Source organism: Eublepharis macularius, chromosome 3 (genome assembly GCF_028583425.1).
Source record: "Eublepharis macularius isolate TG4126 chromosome 3, MPM_Emac_v1.0, whole genome shotgun sequence".
In the NCBI taxonomy this organism is placed as follows: domain Eukaryota; kingdom Metazoa; phylum Chordata; class Lepidosauria; order Squamata; family Eublepharidae; genus Eublepharis; species Eublepharis macularius.
Genome location: NC_072792.1, coordinates 61,237,328 through 61,264,735, shown reverse-complemented (window position 1 = coordinate 61,264,735; position 27,408 = coordinate 61,237,328).

Sequence of the window (27,408 nt, the reverse complement as noted above, 5' to 3'; positions counted from 1 at the left end):
TTAAGACTCTTATCCAGGATGCATGGCCTTGAGGGAGATAACAGGGAATAAGAGCGGCTAGGCAAGGTGCATTTGTTTAGTCTCTGAACAGAGCCTCTTGTTAACCCTCTGACGACATGAATGTTTTATTGTATCACAATTTTAGAAATATTTTATATTGTAGCAGGGGAGGGACATACCAGACTTTCCTTTTTGTTATTTCTAACTGTAAGTCTCATTTTGTGTGTCCCCCCGGCCAAGTTATTTACTTAAAATATTTTATGTGTGATTCAGTCGTGAAATGATGTGATACACAAATTGCAATTGCGTTATTGTATTGCATCTTGGGAGCCAGTTTGATGTAGTGGTTAAGAGCATGGGACTCTAATCTGGAGAACTGGGTTTGATTCCCCACTCCTCCACTTGAAGCCAGCTGGGTGACCTCGGGTCAGTCACAGCTTCTAGAAGCTCTCTCAGCCCCACCTACCTCACAGGGTGTTTGCTGTTGTGGGGATAATAATGACATACTTTGTAAACCACTCTGAGTGGGCATTAAGTTGTCCTGAAGGGCGGTATATAAATCAAATGTTATTATTCCCTTGAACTGAGATTTTGGTCCAATGGCCAAATATGTGACATGACATTGTTATGTCATCATCAGAACGTAACATCAAGTGTTTTCAAAATGGACCTTGGTGAGGGGCATGATTTTGTATGATGTTACTCCTAGAATTCATTGTCAGCCATAATAAACAGGAACTGCTGGCACCTTAAAGCTCCTGCTCATTTTTGTTCCGACTAACACAGCTAACCCTGCTGGAATTATTACTATCAGTGGAGACCTCAGAGGCAGTGGCAACTACAGGAGTGCTTTGATGCCAAGTGCCTAACAATGTCTGCAAACTCCTGTGCATTTACCCAAGCAGTCATCTGGACAAAGGGAGGAAGAAAATACCTCTGCATACGTTTAAATACAGTACATCCTTGGAAAGCACTCTTGTGAGAATATGAGATGCCATGATGTTAATGAAGAACCAGCAGCTGACAGAAATTCTGGGAGAAATGAGAGCCAACTAGAATAAAAGAAGTCATTTTCTACACAAAAAAATATTTCTCACAATGAAGCACTTCATTGGCACAGCTTAGCACTTCCCAAATAGGATTTCTGTATTTAAAAAAATTAGAAAAATGGCTGTAATCCATACACTTAGAATGTAATTCAGACACATAATACTATTGGCATATGTATATAGATATCAATATTTACATCCCAGTAGCCACAGTTTTTACTAACGTATCTAATCAAATTTCATCACGTAACTGCCAGAGGAGTTTGGGTAAATGAGAGCCCAGAGCTCTGTGTGTGTGTTGAGAGGGGGAGGATGGGCCTGAAGATTAATTGTTCAGAAGAGGTGTCTTTCCCTGTGTGGAATTTATTTACCTTGCTCTGGGGCAAGAATTGTCACAACAACAATAATATATTTGATAATGTCTAGAAGGCAATATGTAAAAAAAAATTCACTCTGAATGCTATGTTCATTAGATTGTGTATGGGAATGTTGGACCGGTGATGGGATTTCTTCTTAAAGCTGAAATACTGAGTTAATCATATTCAGATTCTTGTACTTAGTGTGATGATCAAGAATGATTTTTCCCAATAACTAGACAGTTTGAAACTCTTTTGGAAGATCTGAAGTCAACTGATAGAAAATTCAGCAGCAAAGATCCTTACAGGGACATGTCAAAATGAACTTATGAAGCCAGTGCTACTTCAACTTCATTGGCTCCCATTTTGTTAACTGGCTCCCATTTTGTTAACAAGGTGATTGTTTTGACCTTTAAAACCCTAAATAGCCTGGGTCTACAGTACCCGAAGTACCTGTACTTACAGGGATAGCCACTGGGGTTATTATGTGATGGGTGATTACCTTTTTTCTCTTTTAAGAGCAGTATTTCTCTTTCATTTCTCTTTGAACCAGTCTGTGCAGTTATTTTCCCAGAAGGTGCTCTAGCAGGAAAATAGGAAAGCTTGGGAAGATATTCCCTGCCTCTGAGCACCTGAAATTCTGAAAGTTTGCAGAACCTCCCTTCCTCCCTCTCCTTTCTTCAGATTTCTCTTTGATCTAAAAGAAATTCATTAGAAACTGACTCCACATTCCTAAAAAGTGTGTGTGGGGAGGGGGAAGGAGATTACGGATTTCAGGGGGAAACTGAATAAAGAGATATTAAGAGAATTTTTCTTAACAACCTTTGCCAATAGTGTAATTGACTTTAAAAGTGTATTAGACAAATTCAAGAAATGGCTGGTGGGCTCTACTGTAGCCAGCTGCAAGGGCAGACTGATACATGGTTCCCCTGTACAAGTAAGGCCCTCCTGCTGTACAATGAGGTGCTACAGGCTTGGAGGGGGAACCATTCACCTGGCCGCCAGGTACAGCCATGTTTTTGTATGGATCACCCCTGGGGCAGTGGGGGCTCACCCAGACAGGTCAAGGCGGTGGTCCGGAGCGACCTCGTGGCTTGACCTGTACCGCTAGTTAGCTAAATCCCTTGCCATAGTGACATGTTATGTTGTATTAAATAAAGTGGCCCAATTCTGTTCCCAAGCTTTGTGTCCACCTTTTATTTCATCTGGTGTGTGTGTGTGGGGGGCAAATAGTTATTAGGCACAATGACTACATGGACTTCCATGTTCAGAGACAGTAACCCTCTGATTACCAGTGTTGTGGAGGGAGTGAGAGCAACAACAGGGAAATACTCTGCATCCTTGCCATACCTGTATTTCCACCATATTGACCATTGCTCTACTGCTGTTGTAACTTCTGCTCTTGAGACAGCTTCCATTCTAACCTGAGAAAGTTTTAAGATCTATGCAGGGTGCCTTTCTGTTGGAACCAGTCTGCACTGAGGTTTGGTCTGCTGACATTAATGAGATGGCTTTTGGGGCCATGGCCTGCAAGTTGTGGAGTTACCTTCCTCAGGAGGTGATAGTGGTTCCATCCTCAAAGGCCTTCTGTGATACAAAGCATATTTATATTGCACCCAAAGACCAAAATAAAGATTTTTTGGATTGAAATAGTGGATGTAGCTTGTAAGTTATACCACACACACATGCGATAGTTTGTTTTAAACATTTATAAAACAAAACCAGGAGCAAAAAAAGAAGAAGAAAACCCCTATAATATCTTAACCAAGGGAGACATGGGGTGAACGCTACATATGGAAACTGAATGAAAGCAGTTGATATCATATATTTTTATTACTTAGTTTACTCATAGCCCTGTGTCATTGAAAGATTTGAACATTCTAGTGGAAACTGTATTTTTTAAGGTTAAAAAGTGGATGCAATATACATTGGGTTAGATCCAGCAAACTGTGAGTTAAGGTCACCTTGAACAGATCTTTCCTGTCTCCCTCTGCCTTCTATAGTACCCTGTGTCACCCAACAGACTGCTCCAGAAGGACAGGAATAAGCAGTATAGATGTGGGGCTACAAATCAAGTGGGTAATCTATGGAAATCACATCCCTCTTGCATGAGTTTTGTACAAAAGAACATTATAATTCAATCTATTGTCCCAAAGTAATTTTCATTGCCTAATTGGTCCTTTAGATGAGACAATCCTTCCATACTTGTACACTTTTTAAAAATTTGCACATAATGATTAACAGTTGCACATGAAAGATGGCATTATGAATGATCACTTCAAATAACTAGCTCCCTACACATATTTCTGCCAGTTCTTATTCTCTTAGAAAATAAAATAAAATAAACTTCCACTGAGATATTAAAACTTGACCTGAAAGCCTGCTGTGTCTGTTATTTTTGTACATACTAGCTTTTTGTAAGCTGTTTCGGGTAAGTGTTGCTATTAAGCCAAGTACACTGTTCTTCCATGAAAACAAATTATATAAATATACATCCCTTTGTTCTCCCATTTAATCAAAATGAGCTAAGATGGAGAAAACATTTATTTGCAAGGAATTGTGATTACCAGTATTCAGATGCAAAGGAGGGGCAGGTAATGTTTATCCCCAGAAACATCATCTCAATAGGATGTTGCTTATTGAATGGTATCTAATATCCAAGGCTTTTGTCAAGTTTGATTGATTGAACAGACTGTCCCACCACCCACCCCCAACACTTTTCCTCACAGCAATCGTCCAAATGGGAAAATACTGGTATATAATATGCAGTAATTGTGTGAAGTTGTGGTATGCATTGACAAATTTATTCATAAGCAAAATTTGAAATAGAAGCATTTTCTACTATCTGTTATATATATTTTAAAAATCTATTCTGTTCTCCGTCCTGACATAACCCTCAAGAGCTAGTTTGTGTAGTCCAGTATGGTGGAGTCAGTGTCTGGAGTGGAGCAGCCAAGGAAGAGGCTGGTTGCTGGCAAGCTTAATACAATGTTCTGTGCTCTAATCACCATAAATAAGGGCTGCAATTTCTAAGCTGGTTTGTTCCTTTAATCAAGATGACTGTACTGAAAGACTCTGGCACTGGGTAGACCACCCTGAAGTGTTACTAAGAAAAAAACCAGTTGCCTAAATGAATTCAAAGACAATATTTGTTGCAGGTTTCTGTTTTATGTTACACCTATGTGTTCAGTTATAAAACAAAAACCTAGTTGTATTGTTCTAATGGTGGAAAGGTTTTGTCTAGGGGTGCACACTGAAAAAAAATCTCAGTTTTGGATATGGATGGTTCTGAACGAACTATGCACTGTTATCTTTTTTTCGGCTGGGGCATTGCTGGCGATAATCTAATCCATTTGGGCTCTTTTTGTTATCGTGACTTTTGACCCTGTTCTTTGTAATGTAGGCTTCTGGGCTCTCGGGGCAGCTGCTTTTGCACTTAATACCACCAGAATCACACAGAACACAGTCCTCCTTCTATACTGTCAATCCTCTCTAGTTTTCTCTCAGATATACTTCCCACACACAATAACAATGGACCCTATAGAAGGTCAGTGTTGGCAGGTGGACTGGGTGAGAAACTGGCTGGCTAAGGGAAATCAGGTGGAGGTGGCTGCATTAAAAACAATCCTGCTTTATGTTCATTTTTCATTTTTCTATAGTGCTAATAAATTATTACCTTTGGTGCCATGTTACCTTGTGCTTACTCCCAGAGAAGTGTCTTTAGAATTGCAGCTTATGATTGAAGGCTTCCAAGGCTTTTGTCAAGTTTGATTGATTGAACAGACTGTCCCACCACCCACCCCAACACTTTTCCTCAGAGCAATCGTCCAAGTGCTTTGATTGGGGTGGGAAAGACAGACCAGTGCCTGGGCAGTGCTGCAAAACAAACCAAGATATTCAGATGTAAGTCTCATGTTATTCAATAGTGCTTACTCCCAGGGAAGTGTCTTTCAAATTGCATCCTATGATTGAAATATCCCTTCCAAACATTTCCAAAGCTGATAGGTGGGAGCGGTCTCCCAATTGGCAGGGAGACAATACCTTTCCCAGTTAGCAATGATGGGGGAGAGGCACTCATGCACATTGCGCTCAATCCCTCTTCCCTCCAACAGAATTAATTAATAACATAAGGACTCCCTCCCCTTGGGATCCAATCGGTGTATGCTGTTCAGGAAACACAAGATGCTGCCCTGCGAGGGAAGACCAGTGCCTGGCTGCTGCTGCAAGGTATGAACTGAAATGAAAGGCACAAACTTTTTGGGTAGGAGGGAGTAATTACAATTTAGTTTCTCAGATTTGGTTCAATGTTCTGGAAGCTGCTTAACAAAATGAAACAACAATTTCCAGGTGTATTTCCAGTTTTTTTTTTTTTTTTGGTTATGCACACCTCTAATTTTGACTTAAATTTCTTAAGTTTGGTTTTTAATTTGACACCATAGAACACATACAGAAAGAGGTTACACTGGCATGTAATTATATGAATATATTATAGATCTGTTCCAGTTAATTTAAGCCCTCTTAGGCTCGAAACAAAAACATAATTTGCAAATTTTAGCCCATTACTTCTAAAACTGGATAATGCAAAATTTACTTTGGGAGATTTATATCTGCATGTTATCATAAAAGAAAATACATTCTACAGAAAAATTCCAAGGATATTGTCTACATTGGACAATATCCAATGAGGTATCCAATGAGGTATCCTGCCTCAGGTATAAGTTAGCCCTTCTACAGCCTAAGCAGTTTTCCTCAAACCAGCTATGCAGGCTTTCCAGAAAGGAAAAGAAGAAATTGTGGGGGAGAGGAAAATGAGATACCTCCTGCAAGTCCTCGCAGGTCCCTTGCTTGTCACTGAATGGCCTAATGATATAGATTGTCTTCTGTAAAAATATTAATATTGCACATTTTGAATGAGTAAAACCTTTTCTTTAAATGCATTTCACTCATTCCGAAGAAGAAAATATTTCAACTGAGCTTTTTTTTTACAGTTCTCTTGAAACTTCCCTTTTTTCCATGTTAGCCTCTTTGTTTAAGTCCTTGGAGAAAAAATCGGGACAGAGAATTTGCCCCATTTTTCTTCTCCACAATTCTTCATATCTCTAGGTATACTCGTATAAGGTTGAGTTGCTGGCCTACACAGTGTATTGACTTGCTTTAGGATTACACCCGATTATGCACCTATTTACTTTCTATTCACCTGTTTCACAATGTAATGCCTCATCATTTTAAATTAAAACAGCTTGCATATTTAAAGCTACTGTGAGTTCTCTTCTTTCCTCCTTCTCTCTTTTAGTTTTCTTTGTTGTGTTTAATCAGCTCATCATTATGCAAAGGCTCTCCCCCATTGAAGTGTTTAGAAGTCCTGACTGAGTGTGTTTCATTAGAATTAGAATTACTCTTCCATTGCTTGAATTCAATTTTCTGTCCTCTAGTTAAAGGACTTTTTAATAAAGAGGCTCACTGTATCACTACAAGCTCTTCACACTTGCTGTGTTACTACCTTGGTGGCTGTAGCTATTCTTAAAAGATTAAGAATCTAGCTTTGAAATCCCATCATTGCTACCTAATCCTAATTTCCTTGAGAGAGTTCCTTGTGTTTGTGTATCACTAATCTTCCATTTAATTTATTGAACAGTCAATCTGAGAGCAGTTTTTAGGATTTTGCATTCCACTTCCTGGCAGTTTAACTGAGATAAGCTGAAACTGGCATATGACGGTTGCAAGTTTCAATTTGCACCCTTCTTTTCTTGCACATTGCCGAAGCACTCCACGAATTACACACATCAATTAAATTACATAATTTATTCTGAAAAAATATTTTATTCCACCTTTCAGATAGGATTGCCAAACACTGTCTGCTCCATCCTGCCTTGTGTATGCCTTGTGTGGACCAGGTCCCACCTCCCCTACCTTACATTGTGCAAGGCTCAGATACCACCTCCCCTGCCCTACATGGGGCTTTGTTGCTTGAGAGTTCCCTCCTTTCCCCACTCCTTCTCCTCAAGCTTCCAAAAATCCAAAGGGAAAAAGTTGCTGTAAATGGCTGCCAGTGAGTACAAGCCTTAGAACAACAGAATCATAAAGCTGGAAAGGGTCTTACAGACCATCTAGTTCAAACCCCTGCCCAGTGCTGGAACAGCCTAAAGCATTCCTGACACATATTTTTCCACCTGCCAGTGAGGAGAACCCACACATCCCCAGTCAGCCAATTCCACTGCTTGATTACTCTTAACATGAAGTTTTTCTTAATGTCCAGCTAGTACCTTCTCTCCTGTAGTTTAAACCCATTGTTTTGAGCCTTATCCGTTTCTACCAATAGGAAAAGTTCCCTTTCCTCATCTAAGCAACATCCTTTTAAATACTTAAAGAGAGCAATCATGTCTTCTCTCAAACCTTCTCTTCTCCAAAGTGAACATTTGCAAGTTCCTCAGTCTTTCCTTATAGGGCTTGATCTCCAAGCCCTGATCATCTCCTCTGCACTTTTTCCAATTTGTCCACATCCTTTTTGAAGTGAGGCCTCCAGAACTGCACACAATACTCCAGGTGGGGCTTAACCAACACAGTATATGGTGGGACAATGACATCTTCTGATTTGGATGTTATGCCTTTATTGATACACCCCAAGATTGCATTCACCTTTTTTGCTGTGGTATAGCACTGACTGCTTTCCTTTCTTATGTTGACAGGATGGTTTTGCTGGAATTATCTTGTTCAGTTGGGCTTTGTTAAGGTTTGTCTGGAGCCTGGTTTCTCTTTTTGAGTTTGGCTTCCTTCTTTGCCCTGGAGAAAGCATTAGATTCCCCCCTCCCCCAATAGGAAACAATGGAGAATGAAATTTTGGTGTAGTTTGCTTTAAAAAAAAAACATTGCCGACCCCCAGAAAGCTTCTCCCATAGGGAATAATGGAGCTGAATTTTTTTCATATTTCAGAATAAACCTGGATGTAAGTACTATACTGGTATTTTTGGACCCAAATCCGGAAAAATACTATTGTTTGTGCACATTCCTAGGCTGGAGGCAGTGACATCAGGGAGCCACACGACTGCATTGATAGGTGGTGATTGGCTACACCTGTATCTACTCACAAGCTATCAGCAGCCTTGATTGGTGGGTATTTCTGGGATTGCTAGGGATTCCAGCACACTCACTGTGAAATCTGGATCTTATAGAAGAGTGTTTGTCATTTCTTTCCCCTCTACAATGGCCATAGAATGCTGACTGTGACTGTGATGCCACAGCCGGCATCCTTCTGACAAAGATACACTACAGCCAGCAAACACTTCGGATGGTGCTGTGTATGGCCAATACATAGGTTGGATCCTGTGGGGAAAATGTATGTGCAATAGAGGCAGCCCTATGGCAGCCCTCCAACCCCTTCCATGCTGCTACTGGAAGTCCCTCATACACAAAGGAGTAGATTTTGAGCTGTAGTGGGAGAGGAGAACAAGAGAAATCATATTTCCATGCATAAAATGTAGATGGGATCCAACTAATAAACTAGTAGTTTTAAAAAGGTGCACCGTGCATAATGAACTAATGGAAGAAATCTGGATATCTTTGCATATAAGCTGAAAGCAGAAAAAGAGGCTATATCTGTAATGGATATTATTTCCCATCAATTATTTCCCCAGAGCCTCTCATAATTTAGATATTTTGAAAAAATTATCAGGAAGAGGCCATAATAACACCAGACAAGGAGATATAAATATGTCAAATATGAATGACTCATAATGCAAATATGTTTTATGAAATTTCCTGTACATAAAAAAACTAGGAGTAATGCAGCAATAATGTACCTTTTACAATTTCTTTTTAAAAAATTCCCCAACACAAGAATTTTACACTCTTTCATTTGCTCACAGTGGTAGAAATTGTGGGCTTAATGTGTCTCACAATATCATTTACATAGAACAGAGATGGTGTAGAAAGGCTGAGAAGGAAAAATATGTATACTCAGTGACAAAGTGCTCCTTTGCCAAGCACACCCTAAGTCATCTACTATTACCTGGTCTACTCTACAGATGGTTTTGAGCTAGAAAGCCTGAGAGATGTCCTATAATTATGACAATCTTAAATAAGAGTGCCATCTAGTGGATAGTCTGGCTGCATCTCTTTGTGGTACTCCGCGAAAGAGCCCTGTAGGAGAATATGGCCATTGGAGAACATATCAGTGACTCCTTCCCTCCCCTTGCTTCACTCATTCATGTCAGATTTTAACTTCTGCTCAGCCTTGGAATTTGTTTTGGAAGTCAGAGCCTAACCCTGAAAATATGTGGCTTAATAATTACAAATAAACATTTCAGAGTATGTGCAGAGTATCTTATTTCATCACCACTGTGTAATCTCATACCTGCTCATTCCAAGGATTATGGCTGATATGCAAAGTGGTATTTATATTTTATCTTTTCAACCATCCTACGAAGCAGATTGGGCAAACAGTACAATCTTGAAAATTACTCCAGTCTAAACTCATTGAAGTAACTCTCCTTGGGATTGCATTATAACAAACTGATTTCTCCAAAACCATAGTTATGTCTCTCTGAAATTTGGCTGCTGCTCTGTAGTAGCCCTGAAGCAGGTGCAGTGTTGTGATTCAGTAGACCCAGCCTTATTTTAGTGTTGCAATAAATTTATTCATGGACATTGTGACCAGGAATGCTGTTGTCCAGGCCCCTTCTAAATAAAATGATTGCCTAGGCAATGGGGGATGGCCAAGAGGAAGGGCATACAAGTGGCTCTGTGCCTTCCCAGGCAGGCATTTGTTGCATGGTGTTGCTTACCCACCTATGGTCAACATGTATTTAATTTTTCATATTGCTGAGCAGGAATTTGAGGGTGCCCTATAATGAACAATTTTTGCCTGCTTCATGCTTCCTCGAAGTAATTAGGCCTGTTCAGTGGGGCTAGTTATGCCATAACAAGGTTGACTAGAATAGAGCAGGTTGCTCTTTATAGGTAGGGCAAATTGGTGAGCACCAGAGGCATCAAACAACACTGAAGGATTGCTGAATAGAAACTTACTAATTCTATGGTGGGGTAGGTTGGGAGGGAATGTCTTGGGTGCTGAGCAGCATCAACCTTACAGCACATTGGTGGAGGAGATGAAACTTGTGCAGGTAACTATCATCAAAGCCGACAATAAGTTGCTAGTTGTATTTTAAGCCAGAGTGGTTTTGTCCAAGTAAAGCTAGCTATGAAAGGCTACCAAATACCTCCCACTCTAAAATGATGATGTAGATCAGCTATTTAAATAAACTAGTTAAAACCAAGTTGGTTGTCTTATGTCTTTAGTTTAGTGCACACTACCCCTCTGCATGTTGAATGGAAGTGTGGAGAGAAAGAGCTGGCCCTGTTCCCTGCCTCCATACAATCAGTGGCTCATTAGCATGACCCCTACATGAAAAATCAGTGTCACACACCCTCCCCATAATTGGCAATGTTAGAAAAGCAGTATCCGCCATTTGAACTTCAGGGCTGACGAGACTTGGCATTAGGGGCAAGGGCTTTCTAGTGATGGACAAAACTTTCTGTCAGGCTTAAGTGCTGGCTCCATACTTTTTTAAACAATGAAACTTTTGCTTCCTACACATTGGCATATATAAGAGGTGGCACCATTCGATTGTTCTCCAACTGAATTATTTCTTTGTGGTGGTATGATATTCTTTTTTATTTCCTCCGAATTCAAATTGAGAAGAATACAATACATACATCAGAGTGGTCACTGAGAAGTAGCTTTTATACTTTGCGTCAGGTTTTTAAACCGAACTCTTCCTTTGGCACAGATTTACTACAGCCCAACGTAGCTGCACAAAAGGATTAAGCAAAGCTCATCACTGCAATCAAAAATGTCTTTTCATGTTAAGAGTGGCTTTCAGTAGCTTGCATGTTGGACTTGGACTCATTTCCAAATTTGTCTCTGCCTGAAATGTAGAGCTTTAGAAAGTCATATCTCTTGGCCTCGATCTGTCATCTGTATAACTAAGAGTAATCACTTGCTTCACATGCTTGGTCTAAGGATGAATGGAAAATGAATGAGAGAGCACTTCACATGATGGAAGTATTATGTTTACATTATATTTATATTCTGTCTTTCCTCCAAGGGGCTCAAAGTGATAGAAATGGTGTTCCCCAGTAATGTCTCTTTCAGACACTGATAAGCTTTTTTAACTTCATCAAGTATCTGCATCATACGCTTTCATATCTAGTCCTAAATAATATCAAGTGTTTACTATTTTTAGTCTATCCTTTCCTCAAACAGCCCAGAGCATATAGTTGCCTTTAACTTCTATCCCTGTGAAATAGTTTAAGCTGAAAGATGGTGACTGCCCCAAGTTTAGCTTTATAATTGTGTGGGAATTTGAACCCAATTCTCCTCAATACACTAAATAATATGCCTGTGGAAACAAACATTTTTCCTGATACTCAAAGGTTAACAGATAAGCCCCTGAACAAACCACTGGGAAGACATTCTGTAATCTAAGAGCCAATATAGAAAAGGATCTATCTCTGCTTGCCGTTCACATTACTTCAGAAGATTATCACACATAGAGAAGGGCCTCAGTTGTTGTTTTCAACTGATGGGATATTTGATGGCTAGTAGATAGTTCCAGTTGTTTACGGTTTGCTAGAAAAGAACTAGAACTTTGCATTGTGCCTTGAAACAAATGGACAACCAATACATATCTTTCCATCCTGGTAGGATATGTTCTTGCCACAGTCTGTCCCAATTAAAGTTTCTGAATAGTTTTCAAATGCAGAATAGCATAAAGTTAATTGGGTAAGTGATGAAGGCATGAATATCCATGGCTAGATTGCTTTTCAGGAAAAGGATGCCACTGAGGCATGAAACCAAGTTGATAAAAAGTGCTATGCATCACAGAGGGCATATGTAGTATCATCCAAAACAGAGTTAACGCCTTTCTGAGCCAGTTGAAGAAAAATGAGCTTAGTAGCGTGAATGCTCAAAAACCCACCCATTTGGTTCATGTCCTGTTTGCCAATCACAAACAAGGACCTGAATTTTATTAATTTAAAATGTTTGTTAGCCACCTGACTGCCTGATGGCACTCAGGGCAGCTTACAGCAGACACCTCAATTTAAAACCACTATATAAAAGTATCAATAAATAGTAAATTAATTGTATGCACTTCTAAATAAATCTGCCTTCTACTGTCTCCTAAAGATTGAGAGTGAGAGGGCTGGCCCACTTCCTTGGGGAGGCTGTTCCACAATTGTAGAGCTGCCATCAAAAAGACCCTCTCTCATAAATAGACATGGGCATGAACAGCATTATGAATGGAAAAAAAACACGAACAGCCCATTCATATGTTTGCAAACAAGCCGTTCGTGAGGCTCAATTCTAAACGAAAAAGTGGTTGTTGCAAGCCTCATTCGTTGCCTTCATCAGCCGTTCATCAAGCCAGACAGTCTGGGCCTTTCAATCAATTCCCCTGGCAACAGCAGGGACTGAACTCTGTCTGAACTCCTTCTGGCTTTCCTTCTGGATTTAACCTTTCAAAGTACTTCCAGCAGACAGTCCCGTTTTTGCCACTGTGAAGAGAAAATGACAACAAAGGGGGAGACCCATACATCATGCCTTTCCTGGGGTAGAATCTCTCTGAACCTTGGGGGGGGGGGTCTTCGGAGGACAGTGAGGACTATGTTCCCTGCAAATTTGGTGGGTATTGGACATTGGGAAGGTCAGTTTGTAACCCCTCAAATTAGCTTCCACCAGAGAGTCCCATTTTTGTCACTGTGAATAGAAAATGACAACAAAGGGAATGACCCATTGATAATGCCTTTCCCAGGGTGCAATCTGTCTGAAACTTGGGGGTCTTCAGAGGACAGTGAGGACTATGTCCCCTGCAAATTTGGTGGGTATTGAACATTGGGAAGGTTAGTTTGTAACCTCTCAAAGTAGCTGCCTTCCAACAGGCAGTTCCATTTTTGCCACTGTGAAGAGAAAATGACAACAAAGGACCCATGGATCATGCCTTTCCCGGGGTGCAATCTCTCTGAAACTTGGAGGGTCTTTGGAGTACAGTGAGGACTATGTCCCCTGCAAATTTGGTGGGTATTGGACATTGGGAAGGTTAGTTTGTAACCCCTCAAAGTAGCTGCCTTCCAATAGGCAATTCCGTTTTTGCCTCTGAAGAGAAAATGACAACAAAGGGAAGGACTCATGGATCATGCCTTTCCTGGGGTGCAATCTCTATGAAACTTGTGGGGGGGTCTTCTGAGGACAGTGAAGACTATGTCCCCTACAAATTTGGTGGGTATTGGACATTGGGAAGATCAGTTGTGGGGTGTTTAAAGAGCCCTGCCCCTTGCACATGGCAGGAAATGGCCCTTTAAACTATCAGCTGGCAGGTGGCAGGGGGGAATTCCCCCTGCCACCTGCCAGCTGATAGTTTAAAGGGATCTTTAAGGGGCCATGAACAATGAACATGTTTGTGAACAGGGTCATGTTCATTACTGTTCATTGTTTGTTGTTCGTGGATGGCAACGAACAATGAATAGCTTGATGGTTGTTGTGGATTTTCCGGGCTGTATAGCCGTGGTCTTGGCATTGTAGTTCCTGAGGTTTCACCAGCAGCTGTGACTGGCATCTTCAGAGGTGTAGCTTGTTTGTTTTTTTCCTGTTCGTGCCCATGTCTACTCATAAACCCACCAATCAACTTCTTGCACTAACGGAAGAATCAGGAGGGCTCTCCCTGTGATCTTAAACTCTCAGGCAGCAACATACAGGAGAAGACAGTCCTTCACTGCAGTCCCAAGCCAAGTAGAGCTTTAAAGATGAGAACCAATACCTTGAATTGGGCTTGGGGGTAGATGGACAACCAGTAGATTTACTGTAATATCAGGGTCACATGCTCCTAGTAGTTGGCTTCAATCAGCAGTCCAGCTGCAGCATTCCTCACTAGCAGTAGCTTCTACTCTTCAAAGGTAGCCCCAAGCAGAGTACATTGCAATAATCCAGTCCAACTGTAACCATGGTATCAATAACTATAGCTAGATCTGGCACTGCCACACCAATATGGGGGGAGGCAATCGTTTTGGCCAAAATGAGAAAATTTCACAGTGTTTACCTGTGTGCCAGCAATTATGTGAAGGGGAGAAGCGAAGAACATATTTGGCTAACACCTGAGGGACTTGGACATAGAACTGACCTGATGTCAGGGATTTTCTGCCCCTGTTCATAGCTACTGAATGGAATACTGTTGTATCCATGGTTTCTTTGTCAGTTTATCAGTGAACGCCCTACCACAAGCTCTCTCCCAGTTCAATATACTTTCATAAACTTGTTCTAGGTTTTTACTTATTAAACTATTTAATATAATGTGCTCTGTGCTCTTATTGTGCAATACAAACAAGTTAATAAATATCACATTTCAATGTAGTTTACAGTAATAGTTACAACCTATTCACAAAGTTATAATCCTCTTATACATGTCACTTGTCACAATAACATTCAAATAAATATGCAACCATAAACCTGTAAGTAATATCAATTTCTAAGAAGTCTAGTAATTCTTTCAAAGTGCAGTCTTTTGAACTACAGTTCTCTTCAATATGGTGCTTCTAATTTCAAACAGTTTCAATATACATTTTGCTGATTGTACTCGCCCATGATTTCCTTTTCTTTAAGAAGCCTCTTTTGTTTTGTAAACAGTTAGTCAGTGAAGGCTAGGTCATTTTGCTCGAGAGTTCTCAACAGATGTTGCTCCTATTACAAAATTATTCTCAATATTGCTTACAATACTGTTTTTACAATATTGTAAGCACAAGCAATTCTCCTCCCTCCCCACCAGGAATGAATGATAGCCATATCCTGATATAATACAAAATTAAAAGCATGTATTTACAGGGACACTACTAGGGCATTGTCTAACTATCACCTGCCTCTCTTAATTACTATGTCTTGCATGAGGCCCATTGAGAACTGCTCAATATTTTTACATATATGGAAGTCAATTAACATACCTCATCACACGCTGGGATAACTAAGAAGTAGGACTCTGAGAGAGGTTGTGCAGATGAAACAACAGGGTTATAGAAGTAGGACCGAGACCATCTTTAATTGGTCTCATTGAGTTCTGTAGACAAAGTAAATAGAATGTTTGTTTGTTTGCTTGCTTGCTTGCTTGCTTGCTTGTTTGTTTGTAGTCTGCCCTTCTCATTGAGAAAGCAGATTACACAGTGCAAGTGAAATACAATGTAATTGACAGCTAGGACATTCACTGAGCAAAGTACAATATTACACAACAGTTGGACATTCATTGAACAGTTATGATAGGGCATGGTAGCAGAACATTTAAAAACAAGCAGAAGTTGAGCAGAGAGATGAAACTTCTCTGAAACAAAGCATAACTAATTTACTTGGCATGTCTACCAATGTGAAAACTTCTTAGTAGGCAGATATCTACATCAGAAGACAGTACCCATTAGTGTAGCGTATAGTTCCTGTCCCTACTAAGGCATCTCTCTGAACTATTTCTTATGACACAGTCTGATAATCTGGGTAGAAAGTCCTCCTGAATAATTCAGTTTTGCACAGTTTGTGGGAAAGCTAGGAGAGTGGGAGCCTTCCTGACTTCCTCAGGCAGGCCATTCCATAAGGCAGAGCCTACCATAGAGAAAGCATGTATGCAGGCAGAAGGCCTTGTTCAGATGAGCAAAGATGCTGTGGAGATACATAGGGAGAAAGGTGGTTTTGCATATATGAATGACTAGGCCATGAAGGGATCTGAAACTAATAGTCATCATGACCTTGAATTGAGCCCAGTAACTGATTAGTAGCCAATGGATTAACTGCAGAATGGTAGTGATGATGAGTGATATTAATGTTCCATCTAGGCCCTGAAACTAAATGACCTGCAGCATTCTGCACCAGCTGAAATCTCCGAGTCAACTTTGAGGGGAGACCTACATAGAATGTATTATAGTATTCTAGTCTCAATGTTACTGTGGCATGTGTTAGGGAATTTGGGAAAGCCCTGTAAAACAGTTAAAATTCATTGATCTAAATTACCTAATCCTTGTGAATGAATCATTTCTGCACCCTTTCTCTTTAACATTCTTATTCCTATAAATAACAATAACAATATAAAGGCCTTGAAAAGCACAGCAAGCAATGCAAGTTAATTTTCATTACCAAAGGTTATAATTGTTTATGTCTACAGCTTTTAGCCCCGGCCTTGGGCATCTTTCCCATGTTGTGTTATGAAACTATTGGTGACATGCAGAATGTTTTTATTACCTTTCTAAATGCTAGTCATCATGACCTGTCATCTATCATATTGAGGAAAACGTAGCTTTGATTTGATTATTTGAAGAACTGACTGTTTGTTTATAGAACTGTATGAGATCCTCTGTACTGTAAACAATATTGCCCCCCCCAGTCAAAATAGAGACCAGGTTGGGGTATAAACAAGGGCCACTTTATTAGTTACAACATAACATAACCTGTCACTGCGGCAAGGGGTCTAACTGTGGTACAGGTCAAGCCCTGGGGTCCCCCTGGACCTCTGTCTTGATCTGTCTGGGTGAGCCCCTGCTGTCCTGGGGGTGTTCCATCCAAAGGATGGCTGGGACCCAGCAGCCAGGCAAGGGTTCCCTCTTAAAGCTCCAACCCCCACCAGCTGTGGAGCCTGGGGGCAGCCTTGTCCAGGGATCCCACCAGGCAGTCTGCCCTCACAGCTGGCAGCCATACAGCCTCACCAACCACTCCTGACAGACCCCAAATTTCCAACTAATGGGAATGTGCCAAAAGGGTCACCAGCCCGCTCATTTTATCCGATCCTGCCAGTGGCCAAACTATTTACATTACCGCCACAACACCTTAATTAAAGACTCCCACAGTGCAAGATAGGTGAAAAACCACTCCCCTTTACAGCCAATTAGGGAAGAAGAAAAAAATCCTACCTGGCCCTGATAGCGACTGGATAACCCTGCACTGTACATAGGGAGAGGTGGGTGGGCCAAGCATGCAGAGACAACTGAAGGCCGGAGGAGTGGGGCCAGCTTATAAGCCTTCGGTTCTGTCCCCCAGCCAATGCCTGAATGCCCAGGAAGAGGCCGGCTGCCTTTTCCTCTTCCAGGTTGGCAAACCCAGCCCCCAGCCTGAGCAGCCTGGTCTGCCATCCGGGAGAGCCTTATCGTCTTGCATTGCTGGAAAGGTATAAATACAGATGATGACAACTTATTGTTATGCACTCAGCTGTAAGAATGCATGCATCAAGTATATTTCTCTAAATAAACTTTATTCTTTTATAATCACCATGGTCTGTTGCCTTGGAAAGTTTCTCAGACCTGAAAAGGGAGAAATGTAAATTGGCTGTTCAGTTCCCCCACCCCCAACAGCATGAATCCAGGTGACCAGATAAGCCATGCCAAGGTAAGGCCATCTTTCAGGCTAGTCTGAGTTGGGAGAAGGTCTTTTTTGCAGCTTTATCTACTTGCTACATTGAGGAAGAGGAACAATACCTGATTCTCACTCAGGACATTGGTATCACCAAGGGCGGGGGCAAATTTAGCCACCATCTCTATGTGCACACTGCCATTTTTAAAAATCTACATAGATGTTTCTTGGTAATCCTAGAGTGTTAAGCGATAGTATGAGTGCTAGAAACTAGCTTGTAGGTATATATAAAAAGATAATCAGTGATTTCATCATAACAGAAGTACATGGGGAAGACATTTAATATATTTTTAAATAGAAAGTGGGCAATTTATAAAGAATAAATACCAATCTGCTACAAACTATTAAAAATGTGGCAAGAAGACAATACATCGATAGCTGACTAAATGTAATTGCTTTAACCATAATCATAGCAATAGAACCAGATACAGATTTATAAAACAATGAAGTAGGTGGAATTATTATAAACATCCATAAATAATATTTATCTGGTTCAAACTCAATTTGTAATAATCACATTTAATATCCAATAAACAAGACAGAATAACAATGTAAAATTGCATTAACCTTATCAACTCAGACCTAATTTTGGACACAGTGAAAAAAGGAAAGCCAATACATGCCTAATTTCATTATCTTTTCCACTAAGCATAAACTCTTTTTAAAACAAACAAAAAGAATAAAGATCAACACAGCCATGTAGCTATATGCAGAATATCCCAAATCATGTCAATATCTAGTTTTTTTGTCAATACTTGTCAATACTTGTAATTTTTTTGTCAATACTTGACCCACGAATATAAAAGAAGACTCATAGCTAGATCCCAGGTAACCATACAACAAACATAGGTTATAAATGTAAGATATACTCGGCACGAGCTTTGGCTTTAAAAGCCAAAACCAGCACCTTGATGTGTGCTCAGCGGACTGCTAGCCAGTATAATTGCTGTATTGGGGTTACAATAGCTGGTCTCAGCCAGCAGTCTAGCTGCAGCCTTCTGCACTAGCTGCACCTTCCATTCTCTCTTCAAAGGTAGTCTCAAGTAGAGCAACTTGCAATAGTCCAAACTAACACATAGATCGCTGTAACTTGGGTCTGACTGATCCAGGAACAGGCGCAACTGGTGCAACAACCAAAAAAGGGCAAAAGCATTCTGAACCATAGCAGCTCCATAAATAAATAAAAATCCACTGCTCATAGATAAGACAAGCTAAATCCTGCCCTCTTGCCCTGTACATATACCAGAGTCATTGACTTGGATATAAATTTGGCACTGTGCAAAAAGCAGAACACTTCTGCCCATGCAAGAGGTTGATTTCTGCCAATTCAACCTCCTCGCTATATGTAATGCCATATCCATTGCCAATCTCAAGGATAACCCAAACCTCAGGACCACGTTAGAGGAAGTGTGAATTGAAGAAGGTTTGCTGGATTCAAGCTGATGTCCTACAATCAATCTCTCTGACTATAGTCGTTGTGGATTTTCCGGGCTGTATAGCCGTGGTCTTGGCATTGTAGTTGATGTTTCGCCAGCAGCTGTGGCTGGCATCTTCAGAGATGTAGCACCAAAAGACAGAGATCTCTCAGTGTCACTGTGACACTGAGAGATTTCTGTCTTTTGGTGCTACACCTCTGAAGATGCCAGCCACAGCTGCTGGCAAAACGTCAGGAACTACAATGCCAAGACCACAGCTATACAGCTCGGAAAATCCACAACAACCATCATTCTCCGGCCGTGAAAGCCTTCGACAATATATAATCTCTCTGACTGTCTACCTATTTACCTACCTATTTAGAGTTATGCAAATTAAAGTTACATATTTTATCAAGAAATGCACTAGGATTTTTGAAAATTCTTATGACATCACATTAGGGTTTATTGACTAATACTCTGTATCCTCTCTTATTATGAATGTTGTGAAATGTCTTGCAACTTTTCTAAGGTGAAAAGAGTGTCAGATCCTATCAGCAAAGATGTGCAACACTCACATTAAGTAAATTGAAGGCCGGAGCTCCCACACTGCATTGGCTCAGTGTCAGCTTTGCCATTCGTAGTGAGCAAAGTTGCTTTATTAACAAAGTCAATTCCAAAGGTTTCTACACTTCTAAAAATGATTTTGGTCAATCACCTGTCATTTTTACTAGGTCAGTGTGCTTACATTATCACATTCAATTAAATTAGAGTGCAAGATAATGTGCAGGGAACACATTTTATCAAGTAACACTCTAATGCACGACTGGCTCTTAGTCAAAAGTGAACATTTTTAGTACAATATGGTACATTCAGAATGAAACCATCATAAGAAACAGCAGCAGAGTGGGTGATCATTCTGATAGCTCTCAGCAATACCACATATGGACCATAATCACCTTGCCCTGGCACTGGAAGCTGGTTATGACCTCTACACAGTAGCGATAGAAGCCTTTATCATCATCCATTGCATCACTGGGACTCTCCCAATTTGTTTCAGCTCCCACGCATCAAGCAGGCCACATGCTCAACTTGATCTTTGGGATGGGGATCCAGGTGGACCTTGATGCCATTGAAGAGGTGCCATGGTCAGACCATGTTGTCCTGAAGTCTCATCTGCAAATACCAGCCCCCTCCTGCATAGACAATGAGCTAATTTATGCTCGCCCATGGAAACTAATGGATCCAATTGGTTTCCAGAATGCTCTGTGGGATCCTTCCCCCCCCCCCCCCCCGGAGTTTCATTAGATGAGCTGGTGGAAGACTGGTATGACTGACTTTTAGAAGCTATTGATGAAATTGCCCCCCATTGTCATCTCCATTTCTGTGCCAAACTAGCCTCCTGGTATACAAAGGAGCTACAACGGATGAAGTGGGAACTGAGATGGCTTGAGCATGTGTGGCGCCAGAATCCGAACAAAGAGGCAAGATCATCTTATGGAGCATTTATGAAAGCCTACGAGGTGGCTGTGAAGGTGGCAAGGGAGGATTACTACGCCACCTCCACAGCATCTGCAAGCTAACGCCCAGCAAAATTGTTTCAGGTAGTTTGGTCCCTGGTCTCCCTCTTGCAGGGAAACTACCAAATTAGAAAATTGGCCATTAGCTGTGAGACTTTTGGGAGCTTTTTTGCAGATAAAATCTTGTCCTTCCACCATGTTCTGCCAGCCACGGTTGACACAGTAAAGAACCTGGAGATCCCATGGCTGTCTTCTGGTCCAACTTTAAATCACTTCAGTCTGTTCTCCCAGGAGGATGTTGACAGGATCTTGCAGCTGGTGAGGCCTTGTATGTGCTCCTTGGACCCCTGCCCTTCGTGGCTAGTTAAGGCCAGCACTGATGGGCTGAGGGCCCAATTGGAGGCTATTATTAACTTATCATTGAGCTCTGGAGTTTTTCCTGGGGTGTTAAAGGAGGCCATAGTGAAGCCTCTCCTGAAAAAAACAACTTTGGGCCCCACCGACCCATCCACTTACTGCCCACTTTTGAACCTCCCATTTCTGGGTAAGGTGATTGAGCGGGCAGTGGTGGAGCAGCTACAGGCTTTCCTAGAAGACGCATCAGTCCTGGACACATTCCAGTCCAGCTTCCATCTGGGCCATGGGACTGAGTCAGTGTTGGTCGCCCTCACAGACAATCTCCGTAAGCACCTGGATTGAGGCGGGTCAGTGCTACTGGTGTTGTTAGATCTCTCAGCAGCATTTGACATGGTCACCTATGAATTGTTGACTCACCACCTTGCCAATGTGGGGGTTTGAGGGATGGACTTGCAAGGGCTTGTCTCTTTTCTCCACAGTCAGGGGCAGAGGGTGGCACTTGGGGATAGTTTATCAGCACGTCAGCCATTGGTGTGCAGCATCCCACAAGGGGTGATACTTTCCCCTCTGTTGTTCAATCTTTACATGCACTCCCTTGCCCAGCTGGTATGGAGTTTCGGACTGAGTTGTCACCAGTATGCGGATGACACCCAGTTGTATCTGTTGATGGACAGCTGGCCTGACTCTGCCCCTGATGTCCTAATTAGAGCTTTGGATGCTGTGTCTGCATGGGTGAGTCAGATTAGACTGAAGTTGAATCCCACAAAGTTGGAGGTCCTGTACTTGGACCGTGGAGTGGCAGATATGGGGATACAGCTTCCAGCCTTTGATGGAGCGCCACTTGAGCCTGTTCCATCAGTCAGGAATCTTGGAATGACACTGGATTCCTCTCTATCAATGGAGGCCCAGGTCACGGCAGTTGCCTGATCTGCTTTTTCAACCTTTGGCCGGCCAGGCAGTTTGCCCCCTATCTCTCAACTCATGACCTAATGACAGTGATCCATGCAAGGGTCACTCCCAGATTAGACTACTGTAACTCGTTCTATGCAGGGCTTCCCTTGGGTCTAACTCAGAAATGGCAGCAGGTCCAGGTTCAAGGTTTAGTCATAACATATAAAGCCCTAAACTTTATATAAAGCCCTCAGCATACCTGAGGGACCACCTCTCCCCATATGTACCCCAGAGTGCTTAGATCAGCAGGAAAGCATCTACTGGTAGTCCCTGGCCCCAGGGAGGCTCAACTGGCCTTAACCAAGGCCAGGATGTTTTTGGTCCTGGCCCCAACCTGGTGGAACTGTCAGAGGACATTCAGACCCACCAAGATCTTCTATCCTTTTGGCAGGCCTGCAAGACAGTGATGTTCCACCAGGCATATAGTTGAGGCCAGCATTAGATTCACCAAATAAGCCTCCCTGGTAGTCTCCCATCAGTCGAGGGGCCATATGGCCATCTGCCCCACACATGAGTAGTTCCAGAATAGCAACTCATACCTCCACCCTTTTTTATATACGGTATGCAGGGAAGGATGAAGGGGGCCCCATCTTGAGATATTGGAATTATGTCTGTCAAGTTTTGATTCACAGAAATGTTAGATTTGTGAGATCTGTGATTTTACTGTTTTTACCTATTGTTTTTAATCAATCACTGTAACTTGCCCTGAGCCCGCTCGTGGGGAGAGTGGGCTATAAATTAAATTAATAATAATAATAATAAATAATAAATAAGAAGTTGCTATCATGAAAATTTGTGGCTATAGACTCCATGTTTGATCTGTTGGTCTTTTACAAAATGCTTTAAAGGAGTATTTGAAGCTATGTTTTAGAGTACATTTTATATTTTTATTTATTTGGACATTTGTACTCTTCTCTCTCCATGTGGGTATGGAAAACATACATTCAAGTCCCTGGTCAACCAAAAAGTTTGAAAAGTGGTCACACTCAACTTACTATCTTCACCTTTTTTTAAAAAATGTGGCAAATAGCAGAGTGGGGAGAAAAGGGGTTTTACTTGGGGGAAAGATGTGAAAGAAAAGGACTGTCACACACTCCATTGCTGCATTCCTGACCTTGGTCTCCCATAACTGCTTTTTAAGAAATTAAAGACATCTGGAGGTTACTCACCAGTATCTCTCATTTTGCTGTGCTGTATCTCATATTGCCCAGGACAATGTAATTAAGCATTCTAAACTATTTAACATACTAGCTCCATATGCTGCAAATGTATGAATGCCTTTACATTTCCAAGTAAGATGTCTAGCAGCTCTGAGATTTGCCCTACTAACTTGTTAAAAAGCATTGAATAAATACCATTCTTCCCCAAGTGGCTTGAATCCAATGATACATGAGCAGAAAGGGGAAAGTGCTTTACAGAGCTCCACTTGCACATGCAACAACACAGAGTATGCAGGAGCACATAGTACTGTAACACAATTCATAACAAAATAATGATGCGAATATGGAGAAATGGAATATTAAATAGATATTGCACTATCATTGTGCTATAGCCATCATTTTCAGTGATTTGCAAGAGGAATTTTACTTACTATTTGTTTTACCTTTGTTTTTCAGATTTTTAAAAAAGAACTAAGAGGGAAAGCAGCACGGTATATCCCAATCTTGTCAGATTTTGGAAGCTAAGCAAGGATGGGCAACCACCAGCAAGGCAGCTGGTGAGGAAGGAGCTGGCAAAACCATCTCTACTTCTCATTTGCCATGTTGAGGTTGCCATAAATCGATTGTGATTTGACGGCATGCATGCACACACACATACACATACACACATACATACAAGATCTGTTCAAACTCATCGAGGTGTATTTTTAAATAAATCTTCCCATTAATGCCTTGCTTGGAAACAGAATTGTCTTTCCATAATGACTCCCCCCTCCCCCCAAAAAACTGTCTCTTTTCCATTTAACTTTACTTCAATTTACCAACACAGAATATGCAAAAGTAGCTTTTTCTGAAACATAATCTCTATTCAGCTTCCTTTTAAAAAGATCAATAATTTATAAGAAGCCTATCAGCACTATCTTATTCTCTATCTTATTCCCTGACTCTTCTGCTTTATTGGTAGTGCTTAATTTCTAACACATTTTTTTCTGGGGCCAAGGGAAGTCAGCTGTGAGAAGGAAGGCTGTAGTGGGTACTCAATGGTATCAAAAAACTTTTGGCACATGCTGAAAAGCACACAGGTCTTTATTAAGAGGGATGTGCTTTTTTTTTTAATTTCCAAAGTTTCATTTTTCTCCTCAGATTTTCATTTTCCATTGGTTTCACCAGGAAACATTTGACTGAAAAGTCTGTTTTCTATTCAATTTGAATCAAATTATCATGGATTGTCCCTTTACCTAGTAGACAGGAGCAAAGTTTACAGTTTTACTAGCAATTATATTTCTCATTTAGTCAGTGAGGACAGGTAGATTCTCAGAAGACAGGCAGCATTTCACAGCAGGTTCAGGGAAACATTTGTCATTCAAAGAACAACTGGCAGAGTTACACCAAGGGCAAAGAGATTTCTAGGTGAAAGGACAAATGCCAGTTTCATTATGCCCTTTTTCTCTCCCCCCCCCCCAGCCTTCCTCTGAGTTTGAATTTAGCCTATAATCTCTGGCTTGGATCCAGAGCAATGTTTCCAATGGTGTAAAGACTTTCATCTGTGAAGTATGACTTTCTCAACTCTTCTTCCCTGCTGCAGCCCCAAATGCCTTTTAAAATGCTGTTCCTGGAAGCCCTCTGTTCCCCAGAAACAGCATTTCAGGTGGCATTTGGGGATGCAGTGGGAGAAGAGAAGTGACAAAGTCACTCCATTCGAGAGAAATGTCTTCATGTCCACAGAAGCACTGCTCTAACGTTAAGTACTTCTTTTAGTATTCCTAGTAATTTTTATCATGTCAACACTGATCGTGAATTGATTTAATCACTTTTTACTTCTTTTAAAGCAATTTTTTTTTTCATATTTAAGGATAGTGCCTGGAACTAAAACAGGAGCTAAATCAGTTCAAAATGCTATCACAGGTTTTGTCTTTAGATGTTTCATCAGCTTTCTTCAATGGAAAATTGCCCCTAATCGATATCCTTCTAACAAATAGGATAGTTGATGCCCCATCTTGGACAATTCATGAACTTCATGTACTTTTGCTTCGTTTTGGTACAGTCTTTTCATTTCCTCAATTCATTAGAATGGATTTCAGTATTGATACTATGGTTTTGAGGGCTCTTGTCTTAATGTCTCTTTTTTAATTTATTGGGTAGGTTAACATAATTATTACATATAAATTCAACTTCATTTTTTTCTCTCTATAACAATTATATTACAGTTATCAATTAATGTATACATTCCCCACCCACCCTCCCTCCCTCCCTCTCCCTAGACTCCCAACAGCACTAAAATCCTTTTAGCTCTTAAGATATTCCTTCTATTCTATTATTTCTCCTTATTTTCAAAGGTAAAGTTCATACATATAGCTTACCCCATTATCCTACACACTTCAATAGTTATCTATAGACCACAATTGACCTTTTACATCCCATTTATTTTCCAGATATTCTTTAAGTTTTTCCCAATCCCTTAAAAATTCATTTGAACTTTGTTCCCTCAGTTTCTGGTCAAGTTATCAATTTCCACCATATATAACAGTTTTTGTATCCATTCTTCAACTTCTGGTATCTCCTCTTGCTTCCAATATTGCGCGTACTGTTGTCTAGCTGCTACAATCATATACCATAATAATGTTCTATCCGCTACATTTACATTTTCCATATTAAGTCCTAACAAAAACATTTCAGGATTTTTTGGCAAGTTACCCTTCATGATTATCAACATTTCTGTGTACATATTAGACCAAAATTGTTTCACCTTATCACAAGTCCACCACATATGGTAGAAAGAGCCTTCATGTTGTTTACATTTCCAACATTTGTTTGACATAGCATTGCTCATATTTGCTAGTTTTTTCGGTGTTAAATACCATCTATACATCATCTTATATCCATTTTCTTTTAGATTCACACATGTAGATATTTTCATAGCATTTTCCCACAAGTATTCCCATGCCTCCATTGTAATCTCTTTATTAAAGTTTAAAGCCCATTTCACCATTCGAATCTTGACCACTTCATCTTCTGTATACCATTTCAATAACAATTTATAAAATTTAGAAATTATCTTTGTTCCTTCTCCTAACAGAAGTTCTTCTAGTTCTAAATTTCTAGTTCTGAAACCAACTCTCCTTTTATCTGATTCAAATAAGTATTTAATTTGTCAATATTGTAACCATCCATATTTAAAAGGTAAATCTTCTTTCTTCATTTTAACTGTATCTCCTTATATCAACAATAAGTCCTTGTAATTAATTTAATTTAGTTTAATTTAATTTATTATATTTATATTCCGTCCTCCCTGCTTTCGCAGGCTCAGGGCGGATAACAAATACAAACATCACCCAACCATTAAAAACATTTAAAAGCATTAAATAATACATTAAAAACATTTAAAAGCATTAAATATTACAGTTCATACTGCATAGTGGTTCATACATGCCTCTGTGTTTGCATAGGGGTGATGGTTTAACCCCCCCTCCACGGGGGGGGGGCACCGCCTGGCGTCAACCATATGCCTGGCGGAATAGCTCTGTCTTACAGGCCCGGCGAAACGCAAGCAAATCTTGCCGGGCTCTTGTCTCACAAGACAGAGCATTCCACCAGGCTGGGGCCAGGACCGAAAAGGCCCTGGCCCTGGTCAACACCAGGCGGGCCTCCCTAGGGCCAGGGACACTTAAAAGATGTTTTCCACCAGAGTGGAGAGTCCTCTGGGTCTCATAAGGTGAAAGACGGTCCCTCAGATACGTTGGTCCCAATCCGCGTAGGGCTTTGTAGGTTAACACCAAAACCTTGAACCTGATTCGGTACTCCACTGGCAGCCAATGCAGCTGGCGTAGCACCAGTGTAATATGCTCCCACACCGGTGCTCCAATCCAATCTTCACCTTGATATTCTGTATGTGGTTTTATCACCTCTGCCAGGATAATCCAGAATGGTCTTTTCTCCTCTACATATTTTTTATATTTTTGCCAGACCGAAAAAACATTTTTCCTTACATAATGATGCTGAAACATACCACCCATTTTATATTTATCATACTATAAATATGCATGCCACCCAAAAAGATTATTATGGCCCTCCAAAGTTATCAACTTACGGTTAGATACGTTTACACTTAGGGAATGGTCCCAGGAGTACTGCTGTGCTCTGCAATGACCCGATTTCCACTCGCTTGAGGCCAAATCAGGCTGCT